Below are 20,054 nucleotides of genomic sequence, written 5' to 3' on the forward strand. Positions count from 1 at the left end.
ACATGTTAAACAAGTTTGTCTTCGTTTACCTGGATGACATCTTAATCTACTCCAGAAACCTGTCTGAACACACCCGCCATGTCCAGCAAGTCCTTCATCGTCTTCTGGAGAATTCCCTCTACGCCAAGGCAGAGAAATGTGAGTTTCACGTCAAGACAGTGGCCTTCCTGGGGTACATAGTGGCAGAGGGAAGTATCCAAATGGATCCTGCCAAAGTATCAGCAGTCACTTCATGGCCAGTTCCGGAGAACAGAAAGAAGCTGCAACAGTTTCTGGGGTTTGCTAACTTCTATAGAAAGTTTATCCGGAACTACAGTACCGTTGCTGCCCCTCTCACTGCTCTAACCAGCACCAAGCAACCCTTCACCTGGACCCCAGCAGCCGACAAAGCCTTCAGTACCCTCAAGGTGAGGTTCACCTCCGCTCCCATCCTCCAGATGCCTGATGTGGACCGGCAATTCATTGTGGAGGTGGACGCCTCGGATGTGGGAGTTGGTGCTGTGATTTCTCAGTGGGCTGCGGAGGATAGGAAGCTCCATCCCTGTGCCTTTTTCTCACGTCGGTTGTCCCCCTCTGAGTGCAATTACGACATAGGGAACCGTGAGCTGCTGGCTGTGAAGCTTGCCTTGGAGGAGTGGCGTCACTGGCTGGAGGGGTCCACCATTCCATTTCTCGTTTGGACCGATCATAAGAACTTGGAGTACATCCGCACGGCCAAACGGTTGAACTCCAGGCAGTCCCGCTGGGCCCTGTTCTTCACCAGGTTTAATTTCACTCTGTCATACCGGCCTGGATCACGCAACACCAAGCCAGACGCCCTCTCCCGTCAATTCCAGAAGGATGACACCCCCTCCAAGGACCCTGTGTCGATTCTGCCAAGTCCCTGCATCGTTGCAGCTCTGACCTGGGCTGTTGAGGAACAGGTGCTGGAGGCTCTCCGTAACCAGCCAGGTCCCAGCACTTGCCCAGCTGACCGCCTTTTTGTCCCCGAAGACCTGAGGTCCCAGGTCGTTCAGTGGGGACATGACTCCCGCCTAGCTTGTCACCCTGGCTCCACCCGCACTTACAACCTGCTCGCCCAGAGGTTCTGGTGGCCCTCTCTGAGTAAGGATGTACGGGAATTCGTCCAAGCCTGCCCCATCTGCAACCAACACAAGTCGTCCTGCCAGCCCCCAGCCGGATTGCTGCAGCCCCTGCCTGTGCCCAGACGTCCCTGGTCTCACATCGCCCTTGACTTTGTCACGGGGCTGCCCCCTTCAAGTGGCATGACCGTCATTCTCACCATAGTTGACCGTTTCAGCAAGATGGCACACTTCATTCCCCTCCCCAAGCTCCCAACCGCCAAGGAGACCGCCCAGGTGGTCCTGGAACACGTCTTCCGGATCCACGGACTGCCAAAGGATGTAGTTTCTGACCGTGGTCCACAATTCTCCTCCGCTTTTTGGAAGGAGTTCTGTCACCTGCTGGGAGCCACAGTCAGTCTGACTTCCGGATTCCATCCCCAATCCAATGGGCAGTCAGAGCGGGCTAATCAGGAGCTCGAGAAGGCACTGCGATGCATGACTTCACGCAACCCCCACTCCTGGTCGCAGCAATTGACATGGGTGGAGTACGCACACAATTCTCTGACCTGCTCTGCCATCGGTATGTCCCCTTTCCAATGTGTTTATGGATACCAGCCTCCTCTATTTGCCAGCCAGGAAGAGGAGGTTACTTGCCCATCTGCACTTGCTTTTGCCCGTCGATGTCGCCGCACCTGGTCACAAGCCCGAGCCACACTCCTCAGATCCGTTGCCAGCTACACTACCGGGGCCAACCGTCGGAGAATTCCTGCTCCCACCTACCATGTTGGTCAAAGGGTGTGGTTGTCATCGAAGAACCTGCCACTCAGGGTGGAGTCGCAGAAGCTGGCACCTCGGTTCATTGGCCCATTCCCTATCATAAGAGTGATTAGCCCAACTGCTGTCCGGCTCCAACTGCCTAATTCCCTGAGGGTGCACCCCACTTTCCATGTGTCTAAGATTAAGCCCATCCATGAGAGTCCGCTGGTCCCTGCTGCGCCTTGTCCTCCTCCTCCACGGCTCGTCGATGGTGGTCTGGTTTACACCGTCCGCCGCCTGCTTCGGTCCAGACGGAGGGGTAGGGGTCTCCAGTACCTCATTGACTGGGAGGGCTATGGACCTGAGGAAAGGACCTGGGTGCCAGCTAGTCGGATTGTGGATAGGACTCTCATCACCGCTTTCCACCAACGGCATCCTGATCAACCTGCAATCCGTAGGGGCCGCCCCAGAGGGGTCCCTAACCGTCCTGCCCGCTCGGCTTCCTGTCCTGTGCCTGATCCTGTCTCGGGACCTGTCCCATCTCCCGACCACGGCCCTCCGGCTTCCTCCGAGGATGAGGACGTTCACTCGGACCGTTCGGAGGAGTTCTAGCCCTCCTCCGGCTCCCCTCCTCCCGCCCGGCGTGGTGTTGCTCTTGGGACTTCTGGGGCCGTCCCTTGGGGGGGGGGTTCTGTCATGAGCCTCTCACTCCACCGGGTTACCACCTTAATTTTCTTCCACTCTGCTCACCACTCTCTCTACTCAGCCTAACTAGCTCCACCTGTCCCTGCTCTGCTCTGCTCTAATTACTCTGCCAGCTGCGCTGCATTACCCACTACCTCTCCCAGTATTTAAGGCCCTGTCTTTCAGCTCTCCGGTGTCAGATCGTCTGCAAAGCTCACACCCGGAACCTGTTTGCTCGCGCTTCTGGCTCACCCTGGTTTTGTGACCCCGGACCTGCCTGATTTTTGGATACTCTTCTGCCCCAGGAGATCCAGACCTGCTTCTGCCATAACGACTCCTGACTACTCTTCAATCCCGGTAACTCTGACCAGCCTTCTGCCTTGCTACTACGTATTTTGGATTTCCCTTGAACTGTACTGCTGCCTTGTTTCATTCCGCCCTGTTGTGTCTGTGTCTCCCCCCCCCAGGACTTCTGGACCACCCACCACCGGCTTCATAGGACGCATCGCTGCCACTGGGGGGGGCACAGACCCAGCACATTGGACGGGATCCCTGTTACCCCTGGAGCCTTCATTCACTCCCTACTTCCCTTTTCCCTTAAGTTTTAATAAACTTTCTGGTGTGACGCAATTGTGGTCCTCTGGTCGTCTGTCTGAACCGTGACACAAAGATATTCTGTAAAGGATGGTCAACTACAACGGGTGATCAAAACAAAGATATTCTGTAAAGGATGGTCAACTACAACGGGTGATCAAAACAAAGATATTCTGTAAAGGATGGTCAACTACAACAGGTTATCAAAACAAAGATATTCTGTAAAGGATGGTCAACTACAACGGGTGATCAAAACAAAGATATTCTGTAAAGGATGGTCAACTACAACGGGTGATCAAAACAAAGATATTCTGTAAAGGATGGTCAACTACAACGGGTGATCAAAACAAAGATATTCTGTAAAGGATGGTCAACTACAACAGGTTATCAAAACAAAGATATTCTGTAAAGGATGGTCAACTACAACGGGTGATCAAAACAAAGATATTCTGTAAAGGATGGTCAACTACAACGGGTGATCAAAACAAAGATATTCTGTAAAGGATGGTCAACTACAACGGGTTATCAAAACAAAGATATTCTGTAAAGGATGGTCAACTACAACGGGTGATCAAAACAAAGATATTCTGTAAAGGATGGTCAACTACAACAGGTTATCAAAACAAAGATATTCTGTAAAGGATGGTCAACTACAACGGGTGATCAAAACAAAGATATTCTGTAAAGGATGGTCAACTACAACGGGTGATCAAAACAAAGATATTCTGTAAAGGATGGTCAACTACAACGGGTGATCAAAACAAAGATATTCTGTAAAGGATGGTCAACTACAACGGGTGATCAAAACAAAGATATTCTGTAAAGGATGGTCAACTACAACGGGTGATCAAAACAAAGATATTCTGTAAAGGATGGTCAACTACAACGGGTGATCAAAACAAAGATATTCTGTAAAGGATGGTCAACTTAAGCAGGTTATCAAAATAAAGATATTCTGTAAAGGATGGTCAACTTAAGCAGGTTATCAAAATAAAGATATTCTGTAAAAAGGATTGTGAACTTCAGAACAAAGACATTCTGTGTAAAGGGATATGGTAAAAAGTAGTGCACTATATAGGGAATAGGGTGCCATTTGGGTCGCGTTCTATGTATTTAAAAAGCTTATTCTATTCATTAAGTTATTTTTTTAAATCACTTATCACTTACAGTTGAAGTCTGAAGTTTACATAGAGTGAGGGAAAAAAGTATTTGATCCCCTGCTGATTTTGTACGTTTGACCACTGACAAAGAAATGATCAGTCTATAATTTTTAATGGTAGGTTTATTTGAACAGTGAGAGACAGAATAACAACAAAAAAATCCAGAAAAATGCATGTCAAAAATGTTATAAATTGATTTGCATTTTAATGAGGGAAATAAGTATTTATTCAGAAAGATTTCTGGCTCCCAGGTGTCTTTTATACAGGTAACGAGCTGAGATTAGGAGCACACTCTTAAAGGGAGTGCTCCTAATCTCAGCTTGTTACCTGTATAAAAGACACCTGTCCACAGAAGCAATCAATCAATCAGATTCCAAACTCTCCACCATGGCCAAGACCAAAGAGCTCTCCAAGGATGTCAGGGACAAGATTGTAGACCTACACATAGCTGGAATGGGCTACAAGATCATCGCCAAGCAGCTTGGTGAGAAGGTGACAATAGTTGGTGCGATTATTCGCAAATGGAAGAAACACAAATGAACTGTCAATCTCCCTCGGCCTGGGGCTCCATGCAAGATCTCACCTCGTGGAGTTGCAATGATCATGAGAATGGTGAGGAATCAGCCCAGAACTACACGGGAGGATCTTGTCAATGATCTCAAGGCAGCTGGGACCATAGTCACCAAGGAAACAATTGGTAACACACTACGCCGTGAAGGACTGAAATCCTGCAGCGCCCGCAAGGTCCCCCTGCTCAAGAAAACACATATACATGCCCGTCTGAAGTTTGTCAATGAACTGAATGATTCAGAGGAGAACTGGGTGAAAGTATTGTGGTCAGATGAGACCAAAATTGAGCTCTTTGGCATCAACTCAACTCGCCAACTCGCCAGCAGAAAAACACCCCCAAAGCATAATGTTTTCACCTCCATGTTTGTCACCATCCCCACCGTCAAACATGGAGGTGGAAACATTATGCTTTGGGGGTGTTTTTCTGCTAAGGGGACAGGACAACTTCACTGTATCAAAGGGACAATGGACAGGGCCATGTACCATCAAATCTTGGGTGAGAACCTCCTTCCCTCAGCCAGGGCATTGAAAATGGGTCGTGGATGGGTATTCCAGCATGACAATGACCAAAAACACACGGCCAAGGCAACAAAGGAATGGCTCAAGATGAAGCACATTAAGGTCCTGGAGTGGCCTAGCCAGTCTCCAGACCTTAATCCCATAGAAAATCTGTGGAGGGAGCTGAAGGTTCGAGTTGCCAAACGTCAGCCTCGAAACCTTAATGACTTGGAGAAGATCTGCAAAGTGGGGTGGGACAAAATCCCTCCTGAGATGTGTGCAAACCTGGTGGCCAACTACAAGAAACGTCTGACCTCTGTGATTGCCAACAAGGGTTTTGCCACCAAGTACTAAGTCATGTTTTGCGGAGGGGTCAAATACTTATTTCCCTCATTAAAATGCAAATCAATTTATAACATTTTTGACATGCGTGTTTCTGGATTTTTTTGTTGTTATTCTGTCTCTCACTGTTCAAATAAACCTACCATTAAAATTATAGACTGATCATTTCTTTGTCAGTGGGCAAACGTACAAAATCAGCAGGGGATCAAATACTTTTTTCCCTCACTGTACACTTAGGTTGGAGTCATTAAAATTCGTTTTTCAACCACTCCACACATTTCTTGTTAACAAACTATAGTTTTGGCAAGTCGGTTAAGACATCTACTTTGTGCATGACACAAGTAATTTTTCCAACAATTGTTTACAGACAGATTATTTCACTTATAATTCACTGTATCACAATTCCAGTGGGTCAGAAGTTTACATACACTAAGTTGACTGTGCCTTTAAACAGCTTGGAAAATTCCTGAAAATGATGTCATGGCTTTAGAAGCTTCTGATAGGCTAATTGACATAATTTGAGTCAATTGGAGGTGTACCTGTGGGTGTATTTCAAGGCCTACCTTCAAACTCAGTGCCTCTTTGCTTGACATAATGGGAAAATCAAAAGAAAGCCAAGACCTCAGAAAAAATATTGTAGACCTCCACAAGTCTGGTTCATCCTTGGGAGCAATTTCCAAACGCCTGAAGGTACCACGTTCATCTGTACAAACAATAATACGCAAGTATAAACACCATGGGACAACGCAGTCGTCATACCGCTCAGGAAGGAGACACGTTCTGTCTCCTAGATATGAATGTACTTTGGTGCGAAAAGTGCAAATCAATCCCAGAACAACAGCAAAGGACCTTGTGAAGATACTGGAGGAAACAGGTACAAAAGTATCTATATCCACAGTAAAACGAGTCCTATATCGACATAATCTGAAAGGCCGCTCAGCAAGGAAGAAGCCACTGCTCCAAAACCGCCATAAAAAAGCCAGACTACGGTTTGCAACTGCACATGGGGACAAATATCGTACTTTTTGGAGAAATGTCCTCTGGTCTGATGAAACAAAATTAGAACTGTTTGGCCATAATGACCATTGTTATGTTTGGAGGAAAAACTAGGGGCTTGCAAGCTGAAGAACACCATCCCAACCGTGAAGCACGGGGGTGGTAGCATCATGCTGTGGGGGTGCTTTGCTGCAGGAGGGACTGGTGCACTTTACAAAAAAGATAGCATCATGAGGAAGGAAAATTATGTGGATATATTGAAGCAACATCTCAAGACATCAGTAAGGAAGTTAAAGCTTGGTCGCAAATGGGTCTTCCAAATGGACAATGCCCCAAGCATACTTCCAAAGTTGTGGCAAAATGGCTTAAGGACAACAAAGTCAAGGTATTGGAGTGGCCATCACAAAGCACTGACCTCAATCCTATAGAAAATGTGTGTGCAGAACTGAAAAAGCGTGTGCGATCAAGGAGGCCTTCAAACCTGACTCAGTTACACCAGCTCTGTCAGGAGGAATGGGCCAACATTCACCCAGCTTATTGTGGGAAGCTTGTGGAAGGCTACCCGAAACGTTTGACCCAAGTTAAACAATTTTAAAGGCAATGCTACCAAATACTAATTGAGTGTATGTAAACTTCTGACCCACTGAGAATGTGATGAAAGTGTGATGCGTGTGATAGAAGGAGACAGGAGCAGGAGAGTAATACCCATCCAAAGAGTTTATTCCGTCGATAAACAGTTGCGCAAGCATGGGACAACAAAACTCAGGCACAGGGGAAATATCTACCCTGGCAACAACAAGGTAAGGGTAGCTCAACCAATCTACACACAGCTCACTACAAACAATCACCCACACAGACAAGGAAGCAGAAGGAACACTTATACAATGACTAATTGGGGATAAGGACCAGGTGTGTGTGATTAATTAGACAAGACAAGTGGAGTGATGATAAATGGATCGGCAGCAGCTAGTAAGCAGGTGACGACGAACGCCGAAACCTGCCCGAACTAGGAGGGGAGGCAGCCTCGGCGGAAGTCGTGACAGAAATAAATTAAAGCTTAAATAAATAATTCTCTCTACTATTATTCTGACATTTCACATTCTTAAAATAAAGTGGTGATCCTAACTGACCTAAGAGAGGGAATTTTTACTAGGATTAAATGTCAGGAATTGTGAAAAACTGAGTTGAAATGTATTTGGCTAAGGTGTATGTAAACTTCCGACTTCAACTGTATTTATATTTGCAAATTTGTTTAATGTAACTTCTTTCTGGATGTGAAATGAAATTAATGTATGTTTACAAACAAAAACATTTTCATAGGTGCTAACATACTTTTCAATAACTACTAGTGATGATGTGAAAGGTATTGTCATTGATTAAAGATTGTTTACACTATTTTAGCTGTATGTGTTACATTAACTAGATGGGGCAGGGTGGGGTGTGTTACAGGGTGGGGTGTGTTACATTAACTAGATGGGGCAGGGTGGGGTGTGTTACAGGGTGGGGTGTGTTACAGGGTGGGGTGTGTTACATTAACTAGATGGGGCAGGGTGGGGTGTGTTACAGGGTGGGGTGTGTTACAGTAACTAGATGGGGGCAGGGTGGGGTGTGTTACAGGGTGGGGTGTGTTACAGTAACTAGATGGGGGCAGGGTGGGGTGTGATACAGTAACTAGATGGGGCAGGGTGGGGTGTGTTACAGTAACTAGATGGGGCAGGGTGGGGTGTGTTACAGGGTGGGGTGTGTTACAGTAACTAGATGGGGCAGGGTGGGGTGTGTTACAGTAACTAGATGGGGCAGGGTGGGGTGTGTTACAGGGTGGGGTGTGTTACAGTAACTAGATGGGGCAGGGTGGGGTGTATTACAGTAACTAGATGGGGCAGGGTGGGGTGTGTTACAGTAACTAGATGGGGGCAGGGTGGGGTGTGTTACAGTAACTAGATGGGGCAGGGTGGGGTGTGTTACAGGGTGGGGTGTGTTACAGGGTGGGGTGTGTTACAGTAACTAGATGGGGCAGGGTGGGGTGTGTTACAGTAACTAGATGGGGCAGGGTGGGGTGTGTTACAGTAACTAGATGGGGCAGGGTGGGGTGTGTTACAGTCACTAGATGGGGGCAGGGTGGGGTGTGTTACAGGGTGGGGTGTGATACAGGGTGGGGTGTGTTACAATAACTAGATGGGGCAGGGTGGGGTGTGTTACAGGGTGGGGTGTGTTACAATAACTAGATGGGGCAGGGTGGGGTGTGTTACAGTCACTAGATGGGGCAGGGTGGGGTGTGTTACAATAACTAAATGGGGGCAGGGTGGGGTGTGTTACAGTAACTAGATGGGGGCAGGGTGGGGTGTGTTACAGGGTGGGGTGTGTTACAGTAACTAGATGGGGGCAGGGTGGGGTGTGTTACAATAACTAGATGGGGGCAGGGTGGGGTGTGTTACAGGGTGGGGTGTGTTACAGTAACTAGATGGGGCAGGGTGGGGTGTGATACAGTAACTAGATGGGGGCAGGGTGGGGTGTGTTACAATAACTAGATGGGGGCAGGGTGGGGTGTGTTACAGTAACTAGATGGGGGCAGGGTGGGGTGTGTTACAGGGTGGGGTGTGTTACAGTAACTAGATGGGGGCAGGGTGGGGTGTGTTACAGGGTGGGGTGTGTTACAGTAACTAGATGGGGGCAGGGTGGGGTGTGTTACAGGGTGGGGTGTGTTACAGTAACTAGATGGGGGCAGGGTGGGGTGTGTTACAGTAACTAGATGGGGCAGGGTGGGGTGTGTTACAGGGTGGGGTATGTTACAGTAACTAGATGGGGGCAGGGTGGGGTGTGTTACAGGGTGGGGTGTGTTACAGTAACTAGATGGGGGCAGGGTGGGGTGTGTTACAGTAACTAGATGGGGCAGGGTGGGGTGTGTTACAGTAACTAAATGGGGGCAGGGTGGGGTGTGTTACAGGGTGGGGTGTGTTACAGTAACTAGATGGGGCAGGGTGGGGTGTGTTACAGGGTGGGGTGTGTTACAGTAACTAGATGGGGCAGGGTGGGGTGTGTTACAGTAACTAGATGGGGCAGGGTGGGGTGTGTTACAGGGTGGGGTGTGTTACAGTAACTAGATGGGGCAGGGTGGGGTGTGTTACAGTAACTAGATGGGGCAGGGTGGGGTGTGTTACAGGGTGGGGTGTGTTACAGTAACTAGATGGGGCAGGGTGGGGTGTATTACAGTAACTAGATGGGGCAGGGTGGGGTGTGTTACAGTAACTAGATGGGGGCAGGGTGGGGTGTGTTACAGTAACTAGATGGGGCAGGGTGGGGTGTGTTACAGGGTGGGGTGTGTTACAGGGTGGGGTGTGTTACAGTAACTAGATGGGGCAGGGTGGGGTGTGTTACAGTAACTAGATGGGGCAGGGTGGGGTGTGTTACAGTAACTAGATGGGGCAGGGTGGGGTGTGTTACAGTCACTAGATGGGGGCAGGGTGGGGTGTGTTACAGGGTGGGGTGTGATACAGGGTGGGGTGTGTTACAATAACTAGATGGGGCAGGGTGGGGTGTGTTACAGGGTGGGGTGTGTTACAATAACTAGATGGGGCAGGGTGGGGTGTGTTACAGTCACTAGATGGGGCAGGGTGGGGTGTGTTACAATAACTAAATGGGGGCAGGGTGGGGTGTGTTACAGGGTGGGGTGTGTTACAGTAACTAGATGGGGGCAGGGTGGGGTGTGTTACAATAACTAGATGGGGGCAGGGTGGGGTGTGTTACAATAACTAGATGGGGGCAGGGTGGGGTGTGTTACAGTAACTAGATGGGGGCAGGGTGGGGTGTGTTACAGGGTGGGGTGTGTTACAATAACTAGATGGGGCAGGGTGGGGTGTGTTACAGTAACTAGATGGGGCAGGGTGGGGTGTGTTACAGGGTGGGGTGTGTTACAGTAACTAGATGGGGCAGGGTGGGGTGTGATACAGTAACTAGATGGGGGCAGGGTGGGGTGTGTTACAATAACTAGATGGGGGCAGGGTGGGGTGTGTTACAGTAACTAGATGGGGGCAGGGTGGGGTGTGTTACAGGGTGGAGTGTGTTACAATAACTAGATGGGGCAGGGTGGGGTGTGTTACAGTAACTAGATGGGGCAGGGTGGGGTGTGTTACAGGGTGGGGTGTGTTACAGTAACTAGATGGGGCAGGGTGGGGTGTGTTACAGGGTGGGGTGTGTTACAGTAACTAGATGGGGCAGGGTGGGGTGTGTTACAGTAACTAGATGGGGCAGGGTGGGGTGTGTTACAGTAACTAGATGGGGCAGGGTGGGGTGTGTTACAGTAACTAAATGGGGGCAGGGTGGGGTGTGTTACAGGGTGGGGTGTGTTACAGTAACTAGATGGGGCAGGGTGGGGTGTGTTACATTAACTAGATGGGGCAGGGTGGGGTGTGTTACAGTAACTAGACGGGGAAAGGGTGGGGTGTGTTACAGTAACTAGATGGGGCAGGGTGGGGTGTGTTACATTAACTAGATGGGGCAGGGTGGGGTGTGTTACAGTAACTAGACGGGGAAAGGGTGGGGTGTGTTACAGTAACTAGATGGGGGCAGGGTGGGGTGTGTTACAGTAACTAAATGGGGGCAGGGTGGGGTGTGTTACAGGGTGGGGTGTGTTACAGTAACTAGATGGGGGCAGGGTGGGGTGTGTTACAGTAACTAGATGGGATCAGGGTGGGGTGTGTTACAGTAACTAGATGGGGCAGGGTGGGGTGTGTTACAGTAACTAAATGGGGGCAGGGTGGGGTGTGTTACAGGGTGGGGTGTGTTACAGTAACTAGATGGGGGCAGGGTGGGGTGTGTTACAGGGTGGGGTGTGTTACAGTAACTAGATGGGGCAGGGTGGGGTGTGTTACAGTAACTAGATGGGGCAGGGTGGGGTGTGTTACAGGGTGGGGTGTGTTACAGTAACTAGATGGGGCAGGGTGGGGTGTGTTACAGGGTGGGGTATGTTACAGTAACTAGATGGGGCAGGGTGGGGTGTGTTACAGTAACTAGATGGGATCAGGGTGGGGTGTGTTACAGTAACTAGATGGGATCAGGGTGGGGTATGTTACAGTAACTAGATGGGGCAGGGTGGGGTGTGTTACAGTAACTAGATGGGATCAGGGTGGGGTGTGTTACATTAACTAGATGGGGCAGGGTGGGGTGTGTTACATTAACTAGATGGGGCAGGGTGGGGTGTGTTACAGGGTGGGGTGTATTACAGTAACTAGATGGGGCAGGGTGGGGTGTGTTACAGGGTGGGGTGTATTACAGTAACTAGATGGGGCAGGGTGGGGTGTGTTACAGGGTGGGGTGTGTTACAGTAACTAGATGGGATCAGGGTGGGGTGTGTTACAATAACTAGATGGGGGCAGGGTGGGGTGTGTTACAGTAACTAGATGGGGGCAGGGTGGGGTGTGTTACAGTAACTAGATGGGGGCAGGGTGGGGTGTGTTACAAGGTGGGGTGTGTTACAGTAACTAGATGGGGCAGGGTGGGGTGTGTTACAGTAACTAGATGGGGCAGGGTGGGGTGTGTTACAGGGTGGGGTGTGATACAGTCACTAGATGGGATCAGGGTGGGGTGTGTTACAATAACTAGATGGGGGCAGGGTGGGGTGTGTTACAATAACTAGATGGGGGCAGGGTGGGGTGTGTTACAGTAACTAGATGGGGCAGGGTGGGGTGTGTTACAGTAACTAGATGGGGCAGGGTGGGGTGTGTTACAGTAACTAGATGGGGCAGGGTGGGGTGTGTTACAGGGTGGGGTGTATTACAGTAACTAGATGGGGGCAGGGTGGGGTGTGTTACAGTAACTAGATGGGGCAGGGTGGGGTGTGTTACAGTCACTAGATGGGGCAGGGTGGGGTGTGTTACAGGGTGGGGTGTGTTACAGTAACTAGATGGGGCAGGGTGGGGTGTGTTACAGGGTGGGGTGTGTTACAGTAACTAGATGGGGCAGGGTGGGGTGTGTTACAGTAACTAGATGGGGGCAGGGTGGGGTGTGTTACAGTAACTAAATGGGGGCAGGGTGGGGTGTGTTACAGGGTGGGGTGTGTTACAGTAACTAGATGGGGCAGGGTGGGGTGTGTTACAGGGTGGGGTGTGTTACAGTAACTAGATGGGGCAGGGTGGGGTGTGTTACAGTAACTAGATGGGGCAGGGTGGGGTGTGTTACAGGGTGGGGTGTGTTACAGTAACTAGATGGGGCAGGGTGGGGTGTGTTACAGTAACTAGATGGGGCAGGGTGGGGTGTGTTACAGGGTGGGGTGTGTTACAGTAACTAGATGGGGCAGGGTGGGGTGTATTACAGTAACTAGATGGGGCAGGGTGGGGTGTGTTACAGTAACTAGATGGGGGCAGGGTGGGGTGTGTTACAGTAACTAGATGGGGCAGGGTGGGGTGTGTTACAGGGTGGGGTGTGTTACAGGGTGGGGTGTGTTACAGTAACTAGATGGGGCAGGGTGGGGTGTGTTACAGTAACTAGATGGGGCAGGGTGGGGTGTGTTACAGTAACTAGATGGGGCAGGGTGGGGTGTGTTACAGTCACTAGATGGGGGCAGGGTGGGGTGTGTTACAGGGTGGGGTGTGATACAGGGTGGGGTGTGTTACAATAACTAGATGGGGCAGGGTGGGGTGTGTTACAGGGTGGGGTGTGTTACAATAACTAGATGGGGCAGGGTGGGGTGTGTTACAGTCACTAGATGGGGCAGGGTGGGGTGTGTTACAATAACTAAATGGGGGCAGGGTGGGGTGTGTTACAGGGTGGGGTGTGTTACAGTAACTAGATGGGGGCAGGGTGGGGTGTGTTACAATAACTAGATGGGGGCAGGGTGGGGTGTGTTACAATAACTAGATGGGGGCAGGGTGGGGTGTGTTACAGTAACTAGATGGGGGCAGGGTGGGGTGTGTTACAGGGTGGGGTGTGTTACAATAACTAGATGGGGCAGGGTGGGGTGTGTTACAGTAACTAGATGGGGCAGGGTGGGGTGTGTTACAGGGTGGGGTGTGTTACAGTAACTAGATGGGGCAGGGTGGGGTGTGATACAGTAACTAGATGGGGGCAGGGTGGGGTGTGTTACAATAACTAGATGGGGGCAGGGTGGGGTGTGTTACAGTAACTAGATGGGGGCAGGGTGGGGTGTGTTACAGGGTGGAGTGTGTTACAATAACTAGATGGGGCAGGGTGGGGTGTGTTACAGTAACTAGATGGGGCAGGGTGGGGTGTGTTACAGGGTGGGGTGTGTTACAGTAACTAGATGGGGCAGGGTGGGGTGTGTTACAGGGTGGGGTGTGTTACAGTAACTAGATGGGGCAGGGTGGGGTGTGTTACAGTAACTAGATGGGGCAGGGTGGGGTGTGTTACAGTAACTAGATGGGGCAGGGTGGGGTGTGTTACAGTAACTAAATGGGGGCAGGGTGGGGTGTGTTACAGGGTGGGGTGTGTTACAGTAACTAGATGGGGCAGGGTGGGGTGTGTTACATTAACTAGATGGGGCAGGGTGGGGTGTGTTACAGTAACTAGACGGGGAAAGGGTGGGGTGTGTTACAGTAACTAGATGGGGCAGGGTGGGGTGTGTTACATTAACTAGATGGGGCAGGGTGGGGTGTGTTACAGTAACTAGACGGGGAAAGGGTGGGGTGTGTTACAGTAACTAGATGGGGGCAGGGTGGGGTGTGTTACAGTAACTAAATGGGGGCAGGGTGGGGTGTGTTACAGGGTGGGGTGTGTTACAGTAACTAGATGGGGGCAGGGTGGGGTGTGTTACAGTAACTAGATGGGATCAGGGTGGGGTGTGTTACAGTAACTAGATGGGGCAGGGTGGGGTGTGTTACAGTAACTAAATGGGGGCAGGGTGGGGTGTGTTACAGGGTGGGGTGTGTTACAGTAACTAGATGGGGGCAGGGTGGGGTGTGTTACAGGGTGGGGTGTGTTACAGTAACTAGATGGGGCAGGGTGGGGTGTGTTACAGTAACTAGATGGGGCAGGGTGGGGTGTGTTACAGGGTGGGGTGTGTTACAGTAACTAGATGGGGCAGGGTGGGGTGTGTTACAGGGTGGGGTATGTTACAGTAACTAGATGGGGCAGGGTGGGGTGTGTTACAGTAACTAGATGGGATCAGGGTGGGGTGTGTTACAGTAACTAGATGGGATCAGGGTGGGGTATGTTACAGTAACTAGATGGGGCAGGGTGGGGTGTGTTACAGTAACTAGATGGGATCAGGGTGGGGTGTGTTACATTAACTAGATGGGGCAGGGTGGGGTGTGTTACATTAACTAGATGGGGCAGGGTGGGGTGTGTTACAGGGTGGGGTGTATTACAGTAACTAGATGGGGCAGGGTGGGGTGTGTTACAGGGTGGGGTGTATTACAGTAACTAGATGGGGCAGGGTGGGGTGTGTTACAGGGTGGGGTGTGTTACAGTAACTAGATGGGATCAGGGTGGGGTGTGTTACAATAACTAGATGGGGGCAGGGTGGGGTGTGTTACAGTAACTAGATGGGGGCAGGGTGGGGTGTGTTACAGTAACTAGATGGGGGCAGGGTGGGGTGTGTTACAAGGTGGGGTGTGTTACAGTAACTAGATGGGGCAGGGTGGGGTGTGTTACAGTAACTAGATGGGGCAGGGTGGGGTGTGTTACAGGGTGGGGTGTGATACAGTCACTAGATGGGATCAGGGTGGGGTGTGTTACAATAACTAGATGGGGGCAGGGTGGGGTGTGTTACAATAACTAGATGGGGGCAGGGTGGGGTGTGTTACAGTAACTAGATGGGGCAGGGTGGGGTGTGTTACAGTAACTAGATGGGGCAGGGTGGGGTGTGTTACAGTAACTAGATGGGGCAGGGTGGGGTGTGTTACAGGGTGGGGTGTATTACAGTAACTAGATGGGGGCAGGGTGGGGTGTGTTACAGTAACTAGATGGGGCAGGGTGGGGTGTGTTACAGTCACTAGATGGGGCAGGGTGGGGTGTGTTACAGGGTGGGGTGTGTTACAGTAACTAGATGGGGCAGGGTGGGGTGTGTTACAGGGTGGGGTGTGTTACAGTAACTAGATGGGGCAGGGTGGGGTGTGTTACAGTAACTAGATGGGGGCAGGGTGGGGTGTGTTACAGGGTGGGGTGTGTTACAGTAACTAGATGGGGCAGGGTGGGGTGTGTTATAGTAACTAGATGGGGGCAGGGTGGGGTGTATTACAGTAACTAGATGGGGCAGGGTGGGGTGTGTTACAGTCACTAGATGGGGGCAGGGTAGGGTGTGTTACAGTAACTAGATGGGGCAGGGTGGGGTGTGTTACAGGGTGGGGTGTGTTACAGGGTGGGGTGTGTTACAGTAACTAGATGGGGCAGGGTGGGGTGTGTTACAGTAACTAGATGGGGGCAGGGTGGGGTGTGTTACAGGGTGGGGTGTGTTACAGGGTGGGGTGTGTTACAGTCACTAGATGGGGGCAGGGTGGGGTGTGTTACAGTAACTAGATGGGGCAGGGTGGGGTGTGTTACAGGGTGGGGTGTGTTACAGTAACTAGATGGGGCAGGGTGGGGTGTGTTACAGTAACTAGATGGGGCAGGGTGGGGTGTGTTACAGTAACTAGATGGGGCAGGGTGGGGTGTGTTACAGTAACTAGATGGGGGCAGGGTGGGGTGTGTTACAGGGTGGGGTGTGTTACAGGGTGGGGTGTGTTACAGTAACTAGATGGGGGCAGGGTGGGGTGTGTTACAGGGTGGGGTGTGTTACAGGGTGGGGTGTGTTACAGTAACTAGATGGGGGCAGGGTGGGGTGTGTTACAGGGTGGGGTGTGTTACAGGGTGGGGTGTGTTACAGTAACTAGATGGGGGCAGGGTGGGGTGTGTTACAGGGTGGGGTGTGTTACAGTAACTAGATGGGGCAGGGTGGGGTGTGTTACAGGGTGGGGTGTGTTATAGTAACTAGATGGGGGCAGGGTGGGGTGTATTACAGTAACTAGATGGGGGCAGGGTGGGGTGTGTTACAGTAACTAGATGGGGCAGGGTGGGGTGTGTTACAGGGTGGGGTGTGTTACAGTAACTAGATGGGGCAGGGTGGGGTGTGTTATAGTAACTAGATGGGGGCAGGGTGGGGTGTATTACAGTAACTAGATGGGGCAGGGTGGGGTGTGTTACAGTAACTAGATGGGGGCAGGGTAGGGTGTGTTACAGTAACTAGATGGGGCAGGGTGGGGTGTGTTACAGTAACTAGATGGGGGCAGGGTGGGGTGTGTTACAGGGTGGGGTGTGTTACAGGGTGGGGTGTGTTACAGTCACTAGATGGGGGCAGGGTGGGGTGTGTTACAGTAACTAGATGGGGCAGGGTGGGGTGTGTTACAGGGTGGGGTGTGTTACAGTAACTAGATGGGGCAGGGTGGGGTGTGTTACAGTAACTAGATGGGGCAGGGTGGGGTGTGTTACAGTAACTAGATGGGGGCAGGGTGGGGTGTGTTACAGGGTGGGGTGTGTTACAGTAACTAGATGGGGCAGGGTGGGGTGTGTTACAGTAACTAGATGGGGGCAGGGTGGGGTGTGTTACAGGGTGGGGTGTGTTACAGTAACTAGATGGGGCAGGGTGGGGTGTGTTACAGTAACTAGATGGGGCAGGGTGGGGTGTGTTACAGTAACTAGATGGGGCAGGGTGGGGTGTGTTACAGTAACTAGATGGGGGCAGGGTGGGGTGTGTTACAGGGTGGGGTGTGTTACAGTAACTAGATGGGGGCAGGGTGGGGTGTGTTACAGGGTGGGGTGTGTTACAGTAACTAGATGGGGCAGGGTGGGGTGTGTTACAGTAACTAGATGGGGGCAGGGTGGGGTGTGTTACAGGGTGGGGTGTGTTACAGTAACTAGATGGGGCAGGGTGGGGTGTGTTACAGTAACTAGATGGGGCAGGGTGGGGTGTGTTACAGTAACTAGATGGGGCAGGGTGGGGTGTGTTACAGTAACTAGATGGGGCAGGGTGGGGTGTGTTACAGTAACTAGATGGGGAAGGGTGGGGTGTGTTACAGTAACTAGATGGGGGCAGGGTGGGGTGTGTTACAGTAACTAGATGGGATCAGGATGGGGTGTGTTACAGTAACTAGATGGGATCAGGATGGGGTGTGTTACAGTAACTAGATGGGGGCAGGGTGGGGTGTGTTACAGGGTGGGGTGTGTTACAGTAACTAGATGGGGCAGGGTGGGGTGTGTTACAGTAACTAGATGGGGCAGGGTGGGGTGTGTTACAGGGTGGGGTGTATTACAGTAACTAGATGGGGGCAGGGTGGGGTGTGTTACAGTAACTAGATGGGGCAGGGTGGGGTGTGTTACAGTAACTAGATGGGGCAGGGTGGGGTGTGTTACAGTAACTAGATGGGGCAGGGTGGGGTGTGTTACAGGAACAAAATGGGGGCAGGGTGGGGTGTGTTACATTAACTAGATGGGGCAGGGTGGGGTGTGTTACAGTAACTAGATAGGGCAGGGTGGGGTGTGTTACAGTAACTAGATGGGGCAGGGTGGGGTGTGTTACAGGGTGGGGTGTATTACAGTAACTAGATGGGGGCAGGGTGGGGTGTGTTACAGTAACTAGATGGGGCAGGGTGGGGTGTGTTACAGTAACTAGATGGGGCAGGGTGGGGTGTGTTACAGGGTGGGGTGTGTTACAGTAACTAGATGGGGCAGGGTGGGGTGTGTTACAGTAACTAGATGGGGGCAGGGTGGGGTGTGTTACAGGGTGGGGTGTGTTACAGTAACTAGATGGGGGCAGGGTGGGGTGTGTTACAGGGTGGGGTGTGTTACAGTAACTAGATGGGGCAGGGTGGGGTGTGTTACAGGGTGGGGTGTGTTACAGTAACTAGATGGGGCAGGGTGGGGTGTGTTACAGGGTGGGGTGTGTTACAGTAACTAGATGGGGCAGGGTGGGGTGTGTTACAGTAACTAGATGGGATCAGGGTGGGGTGTGTTACAGGGTGGGGTGTGTTACAGGAACTAGATGGGATCAGGGTGGGGTGTGTTACAGGGTGGGGTGTGTTACAGTAACTAGATGGGATCAGGGTGGGGTGTGTTACAGGGTGGGGTGTGTTACAGGGTGGGGTGTGTTACAGTAACTAGATGGGGGCAGGGTGGGGTGTGTTACAGGGTGGGGTGTGTTACAGTAACTAGATGGGGCAGGGTGGGGTGTGTTACAGTAACTAGATGGGATCAGGGTGGGGTGTGTTACAGGGTGGGGTGTGTTACAGGAACTAGATGGGGCAGGGTGGGGTGTGTTACAGGGTGGGGTGTGTTATAGTAACTAGATGGGGCAGGGTGGGGTGTGTTACAGGGTGGGGTGTGTTACAGGAACTAGATGGGGCAGGGTGGGGTGTGTTACAGTAACTAGATGGGGCAGGGTGGGGTGTGTTACAGGGTGGGGTGTGTTACAGGAACTAGATGGGGCAGGGTGGGGTGTGTTACAGGGTGGGGTGTGTTATAGTAACTAGATGGGGCAGGGTGAGGTGTGTTACAGTAACTAGATGGGGGCAGGGTGGGGTGTGTTACAGGGTGGGGTGTGTTACAGTAACTAGATGGGGCAGGGTGGGGTGTGTTACAGTAACTAGATGGGGCAGGGTGGGGTGTGTTACAGTAACTAGATGGGGCAGGGTGGGGTGTGTTACAGTAACTAGATGGGGCAGGGTGGGGTGTGTTACAGTAACTAGATGGGGCAGGGTGGGGTGTGTTACAGTAACTAGATGGGGCAGGGTGGGGTGTGTTACAGGGTGGGGTGTGTTACAGTAACTAGATGGGATCAGGGTGGGGTTTGTTATAGTAACTAGACGGGGAAAGGGTGGGGTGTGTTACAGTAACTAGATGGGGGCAGGGTGGGGTGTGTTACAGTAACTAGATGGGGCAGGGTGGGTTGTGTTACAGTAACTAGATGGGGCAGGGTGGGTTGTGTGTGTTTCATAAATAGTTGTGTAACAGTCTTGCTTCCGTCCCTTTCCTTGCTCCAACCTGGGCATGAACCAGGCATCGTTACCTATCGCTTCATAAAAGCTACTTCAAGATCTCAGAGCGAGTGATGTCTCCAATTGAAACACTCACCGCTAACTTGCTAGCTATTTCACACCGGTTACAATAGCTTGTGCTGTTTCGTCAGGGTTGGTGTGTATGTGGGGTGTGTGTGTGGGGGGGGGGGGGGGTTGTATTCAATCGATAAAAGCTTGTGCTTTATCAGCTCAGCTGATCAAATCAAATCGCATTTTATTTGTCACATGCGCCGAATACAGCAGGTAGAGACTTTACCGCGAAATGCAACTATTATACTAGTGGAGATACAAGCCCTTTCCCAACAATACCACAGTGTGTAACTGTGAGAGCAGCAGTAATTCTTAATACGAGGGACTAGGCCTAGAAACATTATTATAGCAACGCAAGGGCA

The sequence above is a fragment of the Coregonus lavaretus genome, assembly GCF_964263955.1.
Source record: "Coregonus lavaretus genome assembly, contig: HAP1_SCAFFOLD_628, whole genome shotgun sequence".
Taxonomy (NCBI): domain Eukaryota; kingdom Metazoa; phylum Chordata; class Actinopteri; order Salmoniformes; family Salmonidae; genus Coregonus; species Coregonus lavaretus.